Genomic DNA, 17,825 nt, shown 5'->3' on the forward strand with positions numbered 1-17,825 from the left:
CACTGTTTATTCAGGGTGAGAGTCACTCACTGTCTAACTGTACAGAGTCACTGTTTATTCAGGGTGAGGGTCAGTCACTGTGCAACTGTACAGAGTCACTGTTTATTCAGGGTTAGGGTCACTCACTGAGTAACTGTAGAGAGTCACTGTTTATTCAGGGTGAGGGTCACTCTGTGTAACTGTACAGAGTCACTGTTTATTTAGAGTGAGGGTCACTCACTGTGTATGTGAAGAGTCACTGTTTATTCAGGGTGAGGGTCAGTCACTGTGTAACTGTACCGAGTCACTGTTTATTCAGGGTGAGGGCAGTCACTGTGTAACTGTACCGAGTCACTGTTTATTCAGGGTGAGTGTCAGTCACCGTGTAACTGTATAGAGTCAGTGTTTATTCAGGGTGAGGGTCAGTCACTGTGTAACTATACAGAGTCAGTGTTTATTCAGGGTGAGGGTCACTCTGCATAACTGTACAGAGTCACTGATATTCAGGGTGAGGGACAGTCACTGTGCAACTGTACTGAGTCACTGTTTATTCAGGGTGAGGGTCAGTCACTGTGTACCTGTACAGAATCAGTGTTTATTCAGGGTGAGGGTCACTCACTGAGCAACTGTAGAGAGTCTCTGTTTATTCAGGGTGAGGATCACTCTGTGTAACTGTACAGAGTCACTGTTTATTCAGAGTGAGGGTCACTCATTGTGTAACTGTACAGGGTCACTGTTTATTCAGAGTGAGGGTCACTCACTGTGTATGTGCAGAGTCAATGTTTATTCAGGCTGAGGGTCACTCTGTGTAACTGTACAGAGTCACTGTTTATTCAGAGTGAGGGTCACTCACTGTGTATGTGCATAGTCAATGTTTATTCAGGGTGAGGGTCAGTCACTGTGTAACTGTACCGAGTCACTGTTTATTCAGGGTGAGGCCCAGTCATGGTGTAACTGTACTGAGTCACTGTTTATTCAGGGTGAGGGTCAGTCACTGTGTACCTGTACAGAATCACTGTTTATTCAGAGTGAGGGTCAGTCACTGTGTAACTGTAGAGGGTCTCTGTTTATTCAGGTTGAGGATCACTCTGTGTAACTGTACAGAGTCACTGTTTATTCAGGGTGAGAGTCACTCACTGTCTAACTGTACAGAGTCACTGTTTATTCAGGGTGAGGGTCAGTCACTGTGCAACTGTACAGAGTCACTGTTTATTCAGGGTGAGAGTCACTCACTGTCTAACTGTAGAGAGTCACTGTTTATTCAGGGTGAGGGTCACTCTGTGTAACTGTACAGAGTCACTGTTTATTCAGGGTGAGGGTCACTCTGTGTAACTGTACAGAGTCACTGTTTATTCAGAGTGAGGGTCACTCACTGTGTAACTGTACAGAGTCACTGTTTATTCAGGGTGAGGGTCACTCTGTGTAACTGTACAGAGTCACTGTTTATTCAGAGTGAGGGTCACTCACTGTGTATGTGCAGAGTCACTGTTTATTCAGGGTGAGGGTCAGTCACTGTGTAACTGTACCGAGTCACTGTTTAATCAGGGTGAGAGCCAGTCACTGTGTGACTGTACCGAGTCACTGTTTATTCAGGGTGATGGTCAGTCACTGTGTAACTGTACTGAGTCACTGTTTATTCAGGGTGAGGGTCAGTCACTGTGTACCTGTACAGAATCACTGTTTATTCAGGGTGAGGGTCAGTCACTGTGTAACTATACAGAATCACTGTTTATTCAGGGTGAGGGTCAGTCACTGTGTAACTATACAGAGTTAGTGTTTATTCAGGGTGAGGGTCACTCTGCATAACTGTACAGAGTCACTGATATTCAGGGTGAGGGACAGTCACTGTGCAACTGTACAGAGTCACTGTTTATTCAGGGTGAGGGTCACTCATTGTGTATCTGTACAGGGTCACTGTTTATTCAGAGTGAGGGTCTGTCACTGTGTAACTGCACAGAGTCACTGTTTATTCAGGGTGAGAGTCACTCACTGTCTAACTGTACAGAGTCACTGTTTATTCAGGGTGAGGGTCAGTCACTTTGTAACTGTACCGAGTCACTGTTTATTCAGGGTGAAGGCCAGTTACAGTGTAACTGTACTGAGTCACTGTTTATTCAGGGTGAGGGTCAGTCACTGTGTACCTGTAAAGAGTCACTGTTTATTCAGGGTGAGGGTCACTCTGTGTAACTGTACAGAGTCACTGTTTATTCAGAGTGAGGGTCACTCACTGTGTAACTGTACTGAGTCACTGTTTATTCAGGGTGAGGGCCAGTTACAGTGTAACTGTACAGAGTCACTGTTTATTCAGAGTGAGGGTCACTCACTGTGTATGTGCAGAGTCACTGTTTATTCAGGGTGAGGGCCAGTCACTGTGTACCTGTACAGAGTCACTGTTTATTCAGGGTGAGGGTCAGTCACTGTGTAACTGTACAGAGTCACTGTTTATTCAGAGTGAGGGTCACTCTGTGTAACTGTACAGAGTCACTGTTTATTCAGGGTGAGGGTCACTCATTGTGTAACTGTACAGGGTCACTGTTTATTCAGAGTGAGGGTCAGTCACTGTGTAACTGCACAGAGTCACTGTTTATTCAGTGTGAGAGTCACTCACTGTCTAACTGTACAGAGTCACTGTTTATTCAGAGTGAGGGTCACTCTGTGTAACTGTACAGAGTGACTGTTTATTCAGGGTGAGGGTCACTCATTGTGTAACTGTACAGGGTCACTGTTTATTCAGAGTGAGGGTCAGTCACTGCGTAGCTGCACAGAGTCACTGTTTATTCAGGGTGAGAGTCACTCACTGTCTAACTGTACAGAGTCACTGTTTCTTCAGGGTGAGGGTCAGTCACTGTGCAACTGTACAGAGTCACTGTTTATTCAGGGTGAGGGTCACTCACTGAGTAACTGTACAGAGTCACTGTTTATTCAGGGTGTGTGTCTCCCACTGTGTAACTGTACATTTTATTCAGTGTGAGGGTCAGTCACTGTGTAACTGCACAGAGTCACTGTTTATTCAGGGTGAGGGTCACTCTGTGTAACTGCACAGAGTCACTGTTTATTCAGGGTGTGGGTCACTGTGTAACTGCACAGAGTCACTGTTTATTCAGGGTGAGGGTCAGTCACTGTGTAACTGCACAGAGTCACTGTTTATTCAGAGTGAGGGTCTCTCTGTGTAACTGCACAGAGTCACTGTGTATTCAGGGTGAGAGTCACTCACTGTCTAACTGTACAGAGTCACTGTTTATTCAGGGTGAGGGTCAGTCACTGTGCAACTGTACAGAGTCACTGTTTATTCAGGGTGAGTGTCACTCACTGAGTAACTGTAGAGAGTCACTGTTTATTCAGGGTGAGGGTCACTCTGTGTAAGTGTACAGAGTCACTGTTTATTCAGGGTGAGGGTCACTCTGTGTAACTGTACAGAGTCACTGTTTATTCAGGGTGAGTGTCACTCACTGTGTAACTGTACAGTGTCACTGTTTATTCAGGGTGTGGGTCACACTGTGTAACTGTACAGAGTCTCTATTTATTCGGGGTGAGAGTCACTCACTGTGTAACTGTACAGAGTCACTGTTTATTCAGGGCGAGGGTCACTCACTGTGTAACTGTACAGAGTCACTGTTTATTCAGTGTGAGGGTCACTGTGTTACTGTACAGAGTCAGTGTTTATTCAGAGTGAGGGTCACTCACTGTGTATCTGTAGAGAGTCACTGTTTATTCAGGGTGAGGGTCAGTCACTGTGTAACTGCACAGAGTCACTGTTTATTCAGGGTGAGGGTCACTGTGTTACTGTACAGAGTCAGTGTTTATTCACGGTGAGTGTCACTCTGTGTAACTAAACAGAGTCACTGTTTATTCTGGGTGAGGGTCACTCTGTGTAACTGTACAGAGTCACTGTTTATTCAGGGTGAGGGTCACTCATTGTGTAACTGTACATGGTCACTGTTTATTCAGAGTGAGGGACAGTCACTGTGTAACTGCACAGAGTCACTGTTTATTCAGGGTGAGAGTCACTCACTGTCTAACTGGACAGAGTCACTGTTTATTCAGGGTGAGGGTCAGTCACTGTGCAACTGTACAGAGTCACTGTTTATTCAGGGTTAGGGTCACTCACTGAGTAACTGTAGAGAGTCACTGTTTATTCAGGGTGAGGGTCACTCTGTGTAACTGTACAGAGTCACTGTTTATTCAGAGTGAGGGTCACTCACTGTGTATGTGCAGAGTCACTGTTTATTCAGGGTGAGGGTCAGTCACTGTGTAACTGTACCGAGTCACTGTTTAATCAGGGTGAGGGCCAGTCACTGTGTAACTGTACTGAGTCACTGTTTATTCAGGGTGAGGGTCAGTCACTGTGTACCTGTACAGAATCACTGTTTATTCAGGGTGAGGGTCAGTCACTGTGTAACTATACAGAGTCAGTGTTTATTCAGGGTGAGGGTCACTCTGCATAACTGTACAGAGTCACTGATATTCAGGGTGAGGGACAGTCACTGTGCAACTGTACAGAGTCACTGTTTATTCAGGGTGAGGGTCACTCACTGAGCAACTGTAGAGAGTCTCTGTTTATTCAGGGTGAGGATCACTCTGTGTAACTGTACAGAGTCACTGTTTATTCAGAGTGAGGGTCACTCTGTGTAACTGTACAGAGTCTCTGTTTATTCAGGGTGAGGATCACTCATTGTGTATCTGTACAGTGACTGTTTATTCAGAGTGAGGGTCACTCTGTGTAACTGTACAGAGTCACTGTTTATTCAGGGTGAGGGTCACTCATTGTGTAACTGTACATGGTCACTGTTTATTCAGAGTGAGGTTCAGTCACTGTGTAACTGCACAGAGTCACTGTTTATTCAGGGTGTGAGTCACTCACTGTCTAACTGTACAGAGTCACTGTTTATTCAGGGTGAGTGTCAGTCACCGTGTAACTGTATAGAGTCAGTGTTTATTCAGGGTGAGGGTCAGTCACTGTGTAACTATACAGAGTCAGTGTTTATTCAGGGTGAGGGTCACTCTGCGTAACTGTACAGAGTCACTGATATTCAGGGTGAGGGACAGTCACTGTGCAACTGTACAGAGTCACTGTTTATTCAGGGTGAGGGTCACTCACTGAGTAACTGTAGAGAGTCTCTGTTTATTCAGGGTGAGGATCACTCTGTGTAACTGTACAGAGTCACTGTTTATTCAGGGTGAGAGTCACTCACTGTCTAACTGTACAGAGTCACTGTTTATTCAGGGTGAGGGTCAGTCACTGTGCAACTGTACAGAGTCACTGTTTATTCAGGGTTAGGGTCACTCACTGAGTAACTGTAGAGAGTCACTGTTTATTCAGAGTGAGGGTCACTCTGTGTAACTGTACAGAGTCACTGTTTATTTAGAGTGAGGGTCACTCACTGTGTATGTGCAGAGTCACTGTTTATTCAGGGTGAGGGTCAGTCACTGTGTAACTGTACCGAGTCACTGTTTATTCAGGGTGAGGGCAGTCACTGTGTAACTGTACCGAGTCAATGTTTATTCAGGGTGAGGGTCAGTCACTGTGTAACTGTACCGAGTCACTGTTTATTCAGGGTGAGGCCCAGTCATGGTGTAACTGTACTGAGTCTCTGTTTATTCAGGGTGAGGATCACTCTGTGTAACTGTACAGAGTCAATGTTTATTCAGGCTGAGGGTCACTCTGTGTAACTGTACAGAGTCACTGTTTATTCAGAGTGAGGGTCACTCACTGTGTATGTGCAGAGTCAATGTTTATTCAGGGTGAGGGTCAGTCACTGTGTAACTGTACCGAGTCACTGTTTATTCAGGGTGAGGCCCAGTCATGGTGTAACTGTACTGAGTCAGTGTTTATTCAGAGTGAGGGTCAGTCACTGTGTACCTGTACAGAATCACTGTTTATTCAGAGTGAGGGTCAGTCACTGTGTAACTGTAGAGGGTCTCTGTTTATTCAGGTTGAGGATCACTCTGTGTAACTGTACAGAGTCACTGTTTATTCAGGGTGAGAGTCACTCACTGTCTAACTGTACAGAGTCACTGTTTATTCAGGGTGAGGGTCAGTCACTGTGCAACTGTACAGAGTCACTGTTTATTCAGGGTTAGGGTCAGTCACTGTGTAACTGTACAGAGTCACTGTTTATTCAGGGTGAGGGTCACTCTGTGTAACTGTACAGAGTCACTGTTTATTCAGAGTGAGGGTCACTCACTGTGTATGTGCAGAGTCACTGTTTATTCAGGGTGAGGGTCAGTCACTGTGTAACTATACAGAATCACTGTTTATTCAGGGTGAGGGTCAGTCACTGTGTAACTATACAGAGTCAGTGTTTATTCAGGGTGAGGGTCACTCTGCATAACTGTACAGAGTCACTGATATTCAGGGTGAGGGACAGTCACTGTGCAACTGTACAGAGTCACTGCTTATTCAGGGTGAGGGTCACTCACTGAGCAACTGTAGAGAGTCTCTGTTTATTCAGGGTGAGGATCACTCTGTGTAACTGTACAGAGTCACTGTTTATTCAGGGTGAGGGTCACTCATTGTGTATCTGTACAGGGTCTGTTTATTCAGAGTGAGGGTCTGTCACTGTGTAACTGCACAGAGTCACTGTTTATTCAGGGTGAGAGTCACTCACTGTCTAACTGTACAGAGTCACTGTTTATTCAGGGTGAGGGTCAGTCACTGTGCAACAGTACAGAGTCACTATTCAGGGTGAGGGTCACTCACTGAGTAACTGTACAGAGTCACTGTTTATTCAGAGTGAGGGTCACTCACTGTGTATGTGCAGAGTCACTGTTTATTCAGGGTGAGGGTCAGTCACTTTGTAACTGTACCGAGTCACTGTTTATTCAGGGTGAGGGCCAGTTACAGTGTAACTGTACTGAGTCACTGTTTATTCAGGGTGAGGGTCAGTCACTGTGTACCTGTACAGAGTCACTGTTTATTCAGGGTGAGGGTCAGTCACTGTGTAACTGTACAGAGTCACTGTTTATTCAGGGTGAGGTTCAGTCACTGTGTAACTGTACAGAGTCACTGTTTATTCAGGGTGAGGGTCAGTCACTGTGTAACTGTACAGAGTCACTGTTTATTCAGAGTGAGGGTCAGTCACTGTGTAACTGCACAGAGTCACTGTTTATTCAGGGTGAGAGTCACTCACTGTCTAACTGTACAGAGTCACTGTTTATTCAGAGTGCGGGTCACTCTGTGTAACTGTACAGAGTCACTGTTTATTCAGAGTGAGGGTCACTCATTGTGTAACTGTACAGGGTCACTGTTTATTCAGAGTGAGGGTCAGTCACTGTGTAACTGCACAGAGTCACTGTTTATTCAGGGTGAGGGTCACTCACTGAGTAACTGTACAGAGTCACTGTTTATTCAGGGTGAGTGTCACCCACTGTGTAACTGTACATTTTATTCAGAGTGAGGGTCACTCTCTGTGTAACTGTAGAGAGTCAGTGTTTATTCAGGGTGAGTGTCAATCTGTGTAACTAAACAGAGTCACTGTTTATTCTGGGTGAGGGTCACTCTGTTTAACTGTAGAGAGTCACTGTTTATTCAGAGTGAGGGTCACTCTGTTTAACTGTACAGAGTCACTGTTTATTCAGGGTGAGGGTCACTCATTGTGTATCTGTACAGGGTCACTGTTTATTCAGAGTGAGGGTCTGTCACTGTGTAACTGCACAGAGTCACTGTTTATTCAGGGTGAGAGTCACTCACTGTCTAACTGTACAGAGTCACTGTTTATTCAGGGTGAGGGTCAGTCACTGTGCAACAGTACAGAGTCACTATTCAGGGTGAGGGTCACTCACTGAGTAACTGTACAGAGTCACTGTTTATTCAGAGTGAGGGTCACTCACTGTGTATGTGCAGAGTCACTGTTTATTCAGGGTGAGGGTCAGTCACTTTGTAACTGTACCGAGTCACTGTTTATTCAGGGTGAGGGCCAGTTACAGTGTAACTGTACTGAGTCACTGTTTATTCAGGGTGAGGGTCAGTCACTGTGTACCTGTACAGAGTCACTGTTTATTCAGGGTGAGGGTCAGTCACTGTGTAACTGTACAGAGTCACTGTTTATTCAGGGTGAGGTTCAGTCACTGTGTAACTGTACAGAGTCACTGTTTATTCAGGGTGAGGGTCACTCACTGTGTATGTGCAGAGTCACTGTTTATTCAGGGTGAGGGTCAGTCACTTTGTAACTGTACCGAGTCACTGTTTATTCAGGGTGAGGGCCAGTTACAGTGTAACTGTACTGAGTCACTGTTTATTCAGGGTGAGGGTCAGTCACTGTGTACCTGTACAGAGTCACTGTTTATTCAGGGTGAGGGTCAGTCACTGTGTAACTGTACAGAGTCACTGTTTATTCAGGGTGATGTTCAGTCACAATGTAACTGTACAGAGTCACTGTTTATTCAGGGTGAGGGTCAGTCACTGTGTAACTGTACAGAGTCACTGTTTATTCAGAGTGAGGGTCAGTCACTGTGTAACTGCACAGAGTCACTGTTTATTCAGGGTGAGAGTCACTCACTGTCTAACTGTACAGAGTCACTGTTTATTCAGAGTGCGGGTCACTCTGTGTAACTGTACAGAGTCACTGTTTATTCAGAGTGAGGGTCACTCATTGTGTAACTGTACAGGGTCAATGTTTATTCAGAGTGAGGGTCAGTCACTGTGTAACTGCACGGAGTCACTGTTTATTCAGGGTGAGAGTCACTCACTGTCTAACTGTACAGAGTCACTGTTTATTCAGGGTGAGGGTCACTCACTGAGTAACTGTACAGAGTCACTGTTTATTCAGGGTGAGTGTCACCCACTGTGTAACTGTACATTTTATTCAGAGTGAGGGTCACTCTCTGTGTAACTGTACAGAGTCAGTGTTTATTCAGGGTGAGTGTCAATCTGTGTAACTAAACAGAGTCACTGTTTATTCTGGGTGAGGGTCACTCTGTTTAACTGTAGAGAGTCACTGTTTATTCAGAGTGAGGGTCACTCTGTTTAACTGTACAGAGTCACTGTTTATTCAGGGTGAGGGTCACTCATTGTGTATCTGTACAGGGTCACTGTTTATTCAGAGTGAGGGTCTCTCACTGTGTAACTGCACAGAGTCACTGTTTATTCAGGGTGAGAGTCACTCACTGTCTAACTGTACAGAGTCACTGTTTATTCCGGGTGAGGATCAGTCACTGTGCAACAGTACAGAGTCACTATTCAGGGTGAGGGTCACTCACTGAGTAACTGTACAGAGTCACTGTTTATTCAGAGTGAGGGTCACTCACTGTGTATGTGCAGAGTCACTGTTTATTCAGGGTGAGGATCAGTCACTTTGTAACTGTACCGAGTCACTGTTTATTCAGGGTGAGGGCCAGTTACAGTGTAACTGTACTGAGTCACTGTTTATTCAGGGTGAGGGTCAGTCACTGTGTACCTGTACAGAGTCACTGTTTATTCAGGGTGAGGGTCAGTCACTGTGTAACTGTACAGAGTCACTGTTTATTCAGGGTGAGGTTCAGTCACTGTGTAACTGTACAGAGTCACTGTTTATTCAGGGTGAGGGTCAGTCATTGTGTAACTGTACAGAGTCACTGTTTATTCAGGGTGAGGGTCAGTCACTGTGTACCTGTACAGAGTCACTGATTTTTCAGGGTGAGGGTCAGTCACTGTGTAACTGTAGAGAGTCACTGTTTATTCAGAGTGAGGGTCACTCTGTGTAACTGTACAGAGTCACTGTTTATTCAGGGTGAGGGTTACTCATTGTGTAACTGTACAGGGTCACTGTTTATTCAGAGTGAGGGTCAGTCACTGTGTAACTGCACAGAGTCACTGTTTATTCAGGGTGTGAGTCACTCACTGTCTAACTGTACAGAGTCACTGTTTATTCAGAGTGCGGGTCACTCTGTGTAACTGTACAGAGTCACTGTTTATTCAGAGTGAGGGTCACTCATTGTGTAACTGTACAGGGTCACTGTTTATTCAGAGTGAGGGTCAGTCACTGTGTAACTGCACAGAGTCACTGTTTATTCAGGGTGAGAGTCACTCACTGTCTAACTGTACAGAGTCACTGTTTATTCAGGGTGAGGGTCAGTCGCTGTGCAACTGTACAGAGTCACTGTTTATTCAGGGTGAGGGTCACTCACTGAGTAACTGTACAGAGTCACTGTTTATTCAGGGTGAGTGTCACCCACTGTGTAACTGTACATTTTATTCAGAGTGAGGGTCTGTCACTGTGTAACTGCACAGAGTCACTGTTTATTCAGGGTGAGAGTCACTCACTGTCTAACTGTACAGAGTCACTGTTTATTCAGGGTGAGGGTCAGTCACTGTGCAACAGTACAGAGTCACTATTCAGGGTGAGGGTCACTCACTGAGTAACTGTACAGAGTCACTGTTTATTCAGAGTGAGGGTCACTCACTGTGTATGTGCAGAGTCACTGTTTATTCAGGGTGAGGGTCAGTCACTTTGTAACTGTACCGAGTCACTGTTTATTCAGGGTGAGGGCCAGTTACAGTGTAACTGTACTGAGTCACTGTTTATTCAGGGTGAGGGTCAGTCACTGTGTACCTGTACAGATTCACTGTTTATTCAGGGTGAGGGTCAGTCACTGTGTAACTGTACAGAGTCACTGTTTATTCAGGGTGAGGTTCAGTCACTGTGTAACTGTACAGAGTCACTGTTTATTCAGGGTGAGGGTCACTCACTGTGTATGTGCAGAGTCACTGTTTATTCAGGGTGAGGGTCAGTCACTGTGCAACAGTACAGAGTCACTATTCAGGGTGAGGGTCACTCACTGAGTAACTGTACAGAGTCACTGTTTATTCAGAGTGAGGGTCACTCACTGTGTATGTGCAGAGTCACTGTTTATTCAGGGTGAGGGTCAGACACTTTGTAACTGTACCGAGTCACTGTTTATTCAGGGTGAGGGCCAGTTACAGTGTAACTGTACTGAGTCACTGTTTATTCAGGGTGAGGGTCAGTCACTGTGTACCTGTACAGAGTCACTGTTTATTCAGGGTGAGGGTCAGTCACTGTGTAACTGTACAGAGTCACTGTTTATTCAGGGTGAGGTTCAGTCACTGTGTAACTGTACAGAGTCACTGTTTATTTAGGGTGAGAGTCACTCACTGTCTAACTGTACAGAGTCACTGTTTATTCAGGGTGAGGGTCACTCACTGAGTAACTGTACAGAGTCACTGTTTATTCAGGGTGAGTGTCACCCACTGTGTAACTGTACATTTTATTCAGAGTGAGGGTCACTCTCTGTGTAACTGTACAGAGTCAGTGTTTATTCAGGGTGAGTGTCAATCTGTGTAACTAAACAGAGTCACTGTTTATTCTGGGTGAGGGTCACTCTGTTTAACTGTAGAGAGTCACTGTTTATTCAGAGTGAGGGTCACTCTGTTTAACTGTATAGAGTCACTGTTTATTCAGGGTGAGGGTCACTCATTGTGTATCTGTACAGGGTCACTGTTTATTCAGGGTGAGGGTCACTCACTGTCTAACTGTACAGAGTCACTGTTTATTCAGGGTGAGGGTCAGTCACTGTGCAACAGTACAGAGTCACTATTCAGGGTGAGGGTCACTCACTGAGTAACTGTACAGAGTCACTGTTTATTCAGAGTGAGGGTCACTCACTGTGTATGTGCAGAGTCACTGTTTATTCAGGGTGAGGGTCAGTCACTTTGTAACTGTACCGAGTCACTGTTTATTCAGGGTGACGGCCAGTTACAGTGTAACTGTACTGAGTCACTGTTTATTCAGGGTGAGGGTCAGTCACTGTGCACCTGTACAGAGTCACTGTTTATTCAGGGTGAGGGTCAGTCACTGTGTAACTGTACAGAGTCACTGTTTATTCAGGGTGAGGTTCAGTCACTGTGTAACTGTACAGAGTCACTGTTTATTCAGGGTGAGGGTCACTCACTGTGTATGTGCAGAGTCACTGTTTATTCAGGGTGAGGGTCAGTCACTTTGTAACTGTACCGAGTCACTGTTTATTCAGGGTGAGGGCCAGTTACAGTGTAACTGTACTGAGTCACTGTTTATTCAGGGTGAGGGTCAGTCACTGTGTACCTGTACAGAGTCACTGTTTATTCAGGGTGAGGGTCAGTCACTGTGTAACTGTACAGAGTCACTGTTTATTCAGGGTGAGGTTCAGTCACAATGTAACTGTACAGAGTCACTGTTTATTCAGGGTGAGGGTCAGTCACTGTGCAACTGTACAGAGTCACTGTTTATTCAGAGTGAGGGTCAGTCACTGTGTAACTGCACAGAGTCACTGTTTATTCAGGGTGAGAGTCACTCACTGTCTAACTGTACAGAGTCACTGTTTATTCAGAGTGCGGGTCACTCTGTGTAACTGTACAGAGTCACTGTTTATTCAGAGTGAGGGTCACTCATTGTGTAACTGTACAGGGTCACTGTTTATTCAGAGTGAGGGTCAGTCACTGTGTAACTGCACGGAGTCACTGTTTATTCAGGGTGAGAGTCACTCACTGTCTAACTGTACAGAGTCACTGTTTATTCAGGGTGAGGGTCACTCACTGAGTAACTGTACAGAGTCACTGTTTATTCAGGGTGAGTGTCACCCACTGTGTAACTGTACATTTTATTCAGAGTGAGGGTCACTCTCTGTGTAACTGTACAGAGACAGTGTTTATTCAGGGTGAGTGTCAATCTGTGTAACTAAACAGAGTCACTGTTTATTCTGGGTGAGGGTCACTCTGTTTAACTGTAGAGAGTCACTGTTTATTCAGAGTGAGGGTCACTCTGTTTAACTGTACAGAGTCACTGTTTATTCAGGGTGAGGGTCACTCATTGTGTATCTGTACAGGGTCACTGTTTATTCAGAGTGAGGGTCTGTCACTGTGTAACTGCACAGAGTCACTGTTTATTCAGGGTGAGAGTCACTCACTGTCTAACTGTACAGAGTCACTGTTTATTCCGGGTGAGGATCAGTCACTGTGCAACAGTACAGAGTCACTATTCAGGGTGAGGGTCACTCACTGAGTAACTGTACAGAGTCACTGTTTATTCAGAGTGAGGGTCACTCACTGTGTATGTGCAGAGTCACTGTTTATTCAGGGTGAGGGTCAGTCACTTTGTAACTGTACCGAGTCACTGTTTATTCAGGGTGAGGGCCAGTTACAGTGTAACTGTACTGAGTCACTGTTTATTCAGGGTGAGGGTCAGTCACTGTGTACCTGTACAGAGTCACTGTTTATTCAGGGTGAGGGTCAGTCACTGTGTAACTGTACAGAGTCACTGTTTATTCAGGGTGAGGTTCAGTCACTGTGTAACTGTACAGAGTCACTGTTTATTCAGGGTGAGGGTCAGTCATTGTGTAACTGTACAGAGTCACTGTTTATTCAGGGTGAGGGTCAGTCACTGTGTACCTGTACAGAGTCACTGATTTTTCAGGGTGAGGGTCAGTCACTGTGTAACTGTAGAGAGTCACTGTTTATTCAGAGTGAGGGTCACTCTGTGTAACTGTACAGAGTCACTGTTTATTCAGGGTGAGGGTTACTCATTGTGTAACTGTACAGGGTCACTGTTTATTCAGAGTGAGGGTCAGTCACTGTGTAACTGCACAGAGTCACTGTTTATTCAGGGTGTGAGTCACTCACTGTCTAACTGTACAGAGTCACTGTTTATTCAGAGTGCGGGTCACTCTGTGTAACTGTACAGAGTCACTGTTTATTCAGAGTGAGGGTCACTCATTGTGTAACTGTACAGGGTCACTGTTTATTCAGAGTGAGGGTCAGTCACTGTGTAACTGCACAGAGTCACTGTTTATTCAGGGTGAGAGTCACTCACTGTCTAACTGTACAGAGTCACTGTTTATTCAGGGTGAGGGTCAGTCGCTGTGCAACTGTACAGAGTCACTGGTTATTCAGGGTGAGGGTCACTCACTGAGTAACTGTACAGAGTCACTGTTTATTCAGGGTGAGTGTCACCCACTGTGTAACTGTACATTTTATTCAGAGTGAGGGTCACTCTCTGTGTAACTGTACAGAGTCAGTGTTTATTCTGGGTGAGGGTCACTCATTGTGTAACTGTACAGGGTCACTGTTTATTCAGAGTGAGGGTCAGTCACTGTGTAACTGCACAGAGTCACTGTTTATTCAGGGTGAGAGTCACTCACTGTCTAACTGTACAGAGTCACTGTTTATTCAGGGTGAGGGTCAGTCACTGTGCAACTGTACAGAGTCACTGTTTATTCAGGGTGAGGGTCACTCACTGAGTAACTGTAGAGAGTCACTGTTTATTCAGGGTGAGGGTCACTCTGTGTAAGTGTACAGAGTCACTGTTTATTCAGGGTGAGGGTCACTCTGTGTAACTGTACAGAGTTACTGTTTTTTCAGGGTGAGCGTCACTCACTATGTAACTGTACAGTCACTGTTTATTCAGGTGGAGTGTCACTCTGTGTAACTGTACAGAGTCACTGTTTATTCAGGGTGAGTGACACTCACTGTGTAACTGTACAGTGTGACTGTTTATTAAGTGTGAGGGTCACTCTGTGTAACTGTACAGAGTCACTGTTTATTCAGAGTGAGTGTCACTCTGTGTAACTGTACAGAGTCACTGTTTATTCAGGGTGAGGGTCACTCTGTGTAACTGTACAGAGTCACTGTTTATTCAGGGTGAGTGTCACTCACTGTATAACTGTACAGTGTCACTGTTTATTCAGGGTGTGGGTCACACTGTGTAACTGTACAGAGTCTCTGTTTATTTGGGGTGAGAGTCACTCACTGTGTAACTGTACAGAGTCACTGTGTATTCAGGGCGAGGGTCACTCACTGTGTAACTGTACAGAGTCACTGTTTATTCAGTGTGAGGGTCACTGTGTTACTGTACAGAGTCAGTGTTTATTCAGAGTGAGGGTCACTCACTGTGTATCTGTTGAGAGTCAGTGTTTATTCACGGTGAGTGTCACTCTGTGTAACTAAACAGAGTCACTGTTTATTCTGGGTGAGGGTCACTCTGTGTAACTGTACAGAGTCACTGTTTATTCAGGGTGAGGGTCACTCATTGTGTAACTGTACATGGTCACTGTTTATTCAGAGTGAGGGTCAGTCACTGTGTAACTGCACAGAGTCACTGTTTATTCAGGGTGAGAGTCACTCACTGTCTAACTGTACAGAGTCACTGTTTATTCAGGGTGAGTGTCAGTCACCGTGTAACTGTATAGAGTCAGTGTTTATTCAGGGTGAGGGTCAGTCACTGTGTAACTATACAGAGTCAGTGTTTATTCAGGGTGAGGGTCACTCTGCGTAACTGTACAGAGTCACTGATATTCAGGGTGAGGGACAGTCACTGTGCAACTGTACAGAGTCACTGTTTATTCAGGGTGAGGCTCACTCACTGAGTAACTGTAGAGAGACTCTGTTTATTCAGGGTGAGGATCACTCTGTGTAACTGTACAGAGTCACTGTTTATTCAGGGTGAGAGTCACTCACTGTCTAACTGTACAGAGTCACTGTTTATTCAGGGTGAGGGTCAGTCACTGTGCAACTGTATAGAGTCACTGTTTATTCAGGGTTAGGGTCACTCACTGAGTAACTGTAGAGAGTCACTGTTTATTCAGGGTGAGGGTCACTCTGTGTAACTGTACAGAGTCACTGTTTATTCAGAGTGAGGGTCACTCACTGTGTATGTGCAGAGTCACTGTTTATTCAGGGTGAGGGTCAGTCACTGTGTAACTGTACAGAGTCACTGTTTATTCAGGGTGAGGGTCAGTCACTGTGCAACTGTATAGAGTCACTGTTTATTCAGGGTTAGGGTCACTCACTGAGTAACTGTAGAGAGTCACTGTTTATTCAGGGTGAGGGTCACTCTGTGTAACTGTACAGAGTCACTGTTTATTCAGGGTTAGGGTCACTCACTGAGTAACTGTAGAGAGTCACTGTTTATTCAGGGTGAGGGTCACTCTGTGTAACTGTACAGAGTCACTGTTTATTCAGAGTGAGGGTCACTCACTGTGTATGTGCAGAGTCACTGTTTATTCAGGGTGAGGGTCAGTCACTGTGTAACTGTACCGAGTCACTGTTTATTCAGGGTGAGGGCCAGTCACTGTGTAACTGTACTGAGTCACTGTTTATTCAGGGTGAGGGTCAGTCACTGTGTCCCTATACAGAATCACTGTTTATTCAGGGTGAGGGTCAGTCACTGTGTAACTATACAGAGACAGTGTTTATTCAGGGTGAGGGTCACTCTGCATAACTGTACAGAGTCACTGATATTCAGGGTGAGGGACAGTCACTGTGCAACTGTACTGAGTCACTGTTTATTCAGGGTGAGGGACAGTCACTGTGCAACTGTACAGAATCACTGTTTATTCAGGGTGAGGGTCACTCACTGTGTAACTGTACAGGGTCACTGTTTATTCAGAGTGATGGTCACTCACTGTGTATGTGCAGAGTCACTGTTTATTCAGTGTGAGGGTCACTCACTGAGCAACTGTAGAGAGTCTCTGTTTATTCAGGGTGAGGATCACTCTGTGTAACTGTACAGAGTCACTGTTTATTCAGAGTGAGGGTCACTCTGTGTAACTGTACAGAGTCACTGTTTATTCAGGGTGAGGGTCACTCATTGTGTAACTGTACAGGGTCACTGTTTATTCAGAGTGATGGTCACTCACTGTGTATGTGCAGAGTCACTGTTTATTCAGGGTGAGGGTCAGTCACTGTGTAACTGTACCGAGTCACTGTTTATTCAGGGTGAGGGTCACTCTGTGTAACTGTACAGAGTCACTGTTTATTCAGAGTGAGGGTCACTCACTGTGTATGTGCAGAGTCACTGTTTATTCAGGGTGAGGGTCAGTCACTGTGTAACTGTACCGAGTCACTGTTTATTCAGGGTGAGGGCCAGTCACTGTGTAACTGTACTGAGTCACTGTTTATTCAGGGTGAGGGTCAGTCACTGTGTACCTGTACAGAATCACTGTTTATTCAGGGTGAGGGTCAGTCACTGTGTAACTATACAGAGTCAGTGTTTATTCAGGGTGAGGGTCACTCTGCATAACTGTACAGAGTCACTGAAATTCAGGGTGAGGGTCACTCACTGAGCAACTGTAGAGAGTCTCTGTTTATTCAGGGTGAGGATCACTCTGTGTAACTGTACAGAGTCACTGTTTATTCAGAGTGAGGGTCACTCTGTGTAACTGTACAGAGTCACTGTTTATTCAGGGTGAGTGACACTCACTGTGTAACTGTACAGAGTCACTGTTTATTCAGGGTGAGGGTCACTCATTGTGTAACTGTACAGGGTCACTGTTTATTCAGAGTGAGGGTCTGTCACTGTGTAACTGCACAGAGTCACTGTTTATTCAGGGTGAGAGTCACTCACTGTCTAACTGTACAGAGTCACTGTTTATTCAGGGTGAGGGTCAGTCACTGTGCAACAGTACAGAGTCACTATTCAGGGTGAGGGTCACTCACTGAGTAACTGTAGAGAGTCACTGTTTATTCAGGGTGAGGGTCACTCTGTGTAACTGTACAGAGTCACTGTTTATTCAGAGTGAGGGTCACTCACTGTGTATGTGCAGAGTCACTGTTTATTCAGGGTGAGGGTCAGTCACAGTGTAACTGTACAGAGTCACTGTTTATTCAGGGTGAGGGTCAGTCACTGTGTAACTGTACAGAGTCACTGTTTATTCAGGGTGAGGGTCAGTCACTGTGTAACTGTATAGAATCACTGTTTATTCAGGGGGAGGGTCAGTCACTGTGTAACTGTACAGAGTCACTGTTTATTCAGGGTGAGGGTCAGTCACTGTGTAACTGTACAGAGTCACTGTTTATTCAGGGGGAGGGTCAGTCACTGTGTAACTGTACAGAGTCACTGTTTATTCAGGGTGAGGGTCAGTCACTGTGTACCTGTACAGAG

This window comes from Hypanus sabinus, chromosome 31 (genome assembly GCF_030144855.1).
Source record: "Hypanus sabinus isolate sHypSab1 chromosome 31, sHypSab1.hap1, whole genome shotgun sequence".
Taxonomy (NCBI): domain Eukaryota; kingdom Metazoa; phylum Chordata; class Chondrichthyes; order Myliobatiformes; family Dasyatidae; genus Hypanus; species Hypanus sabinus.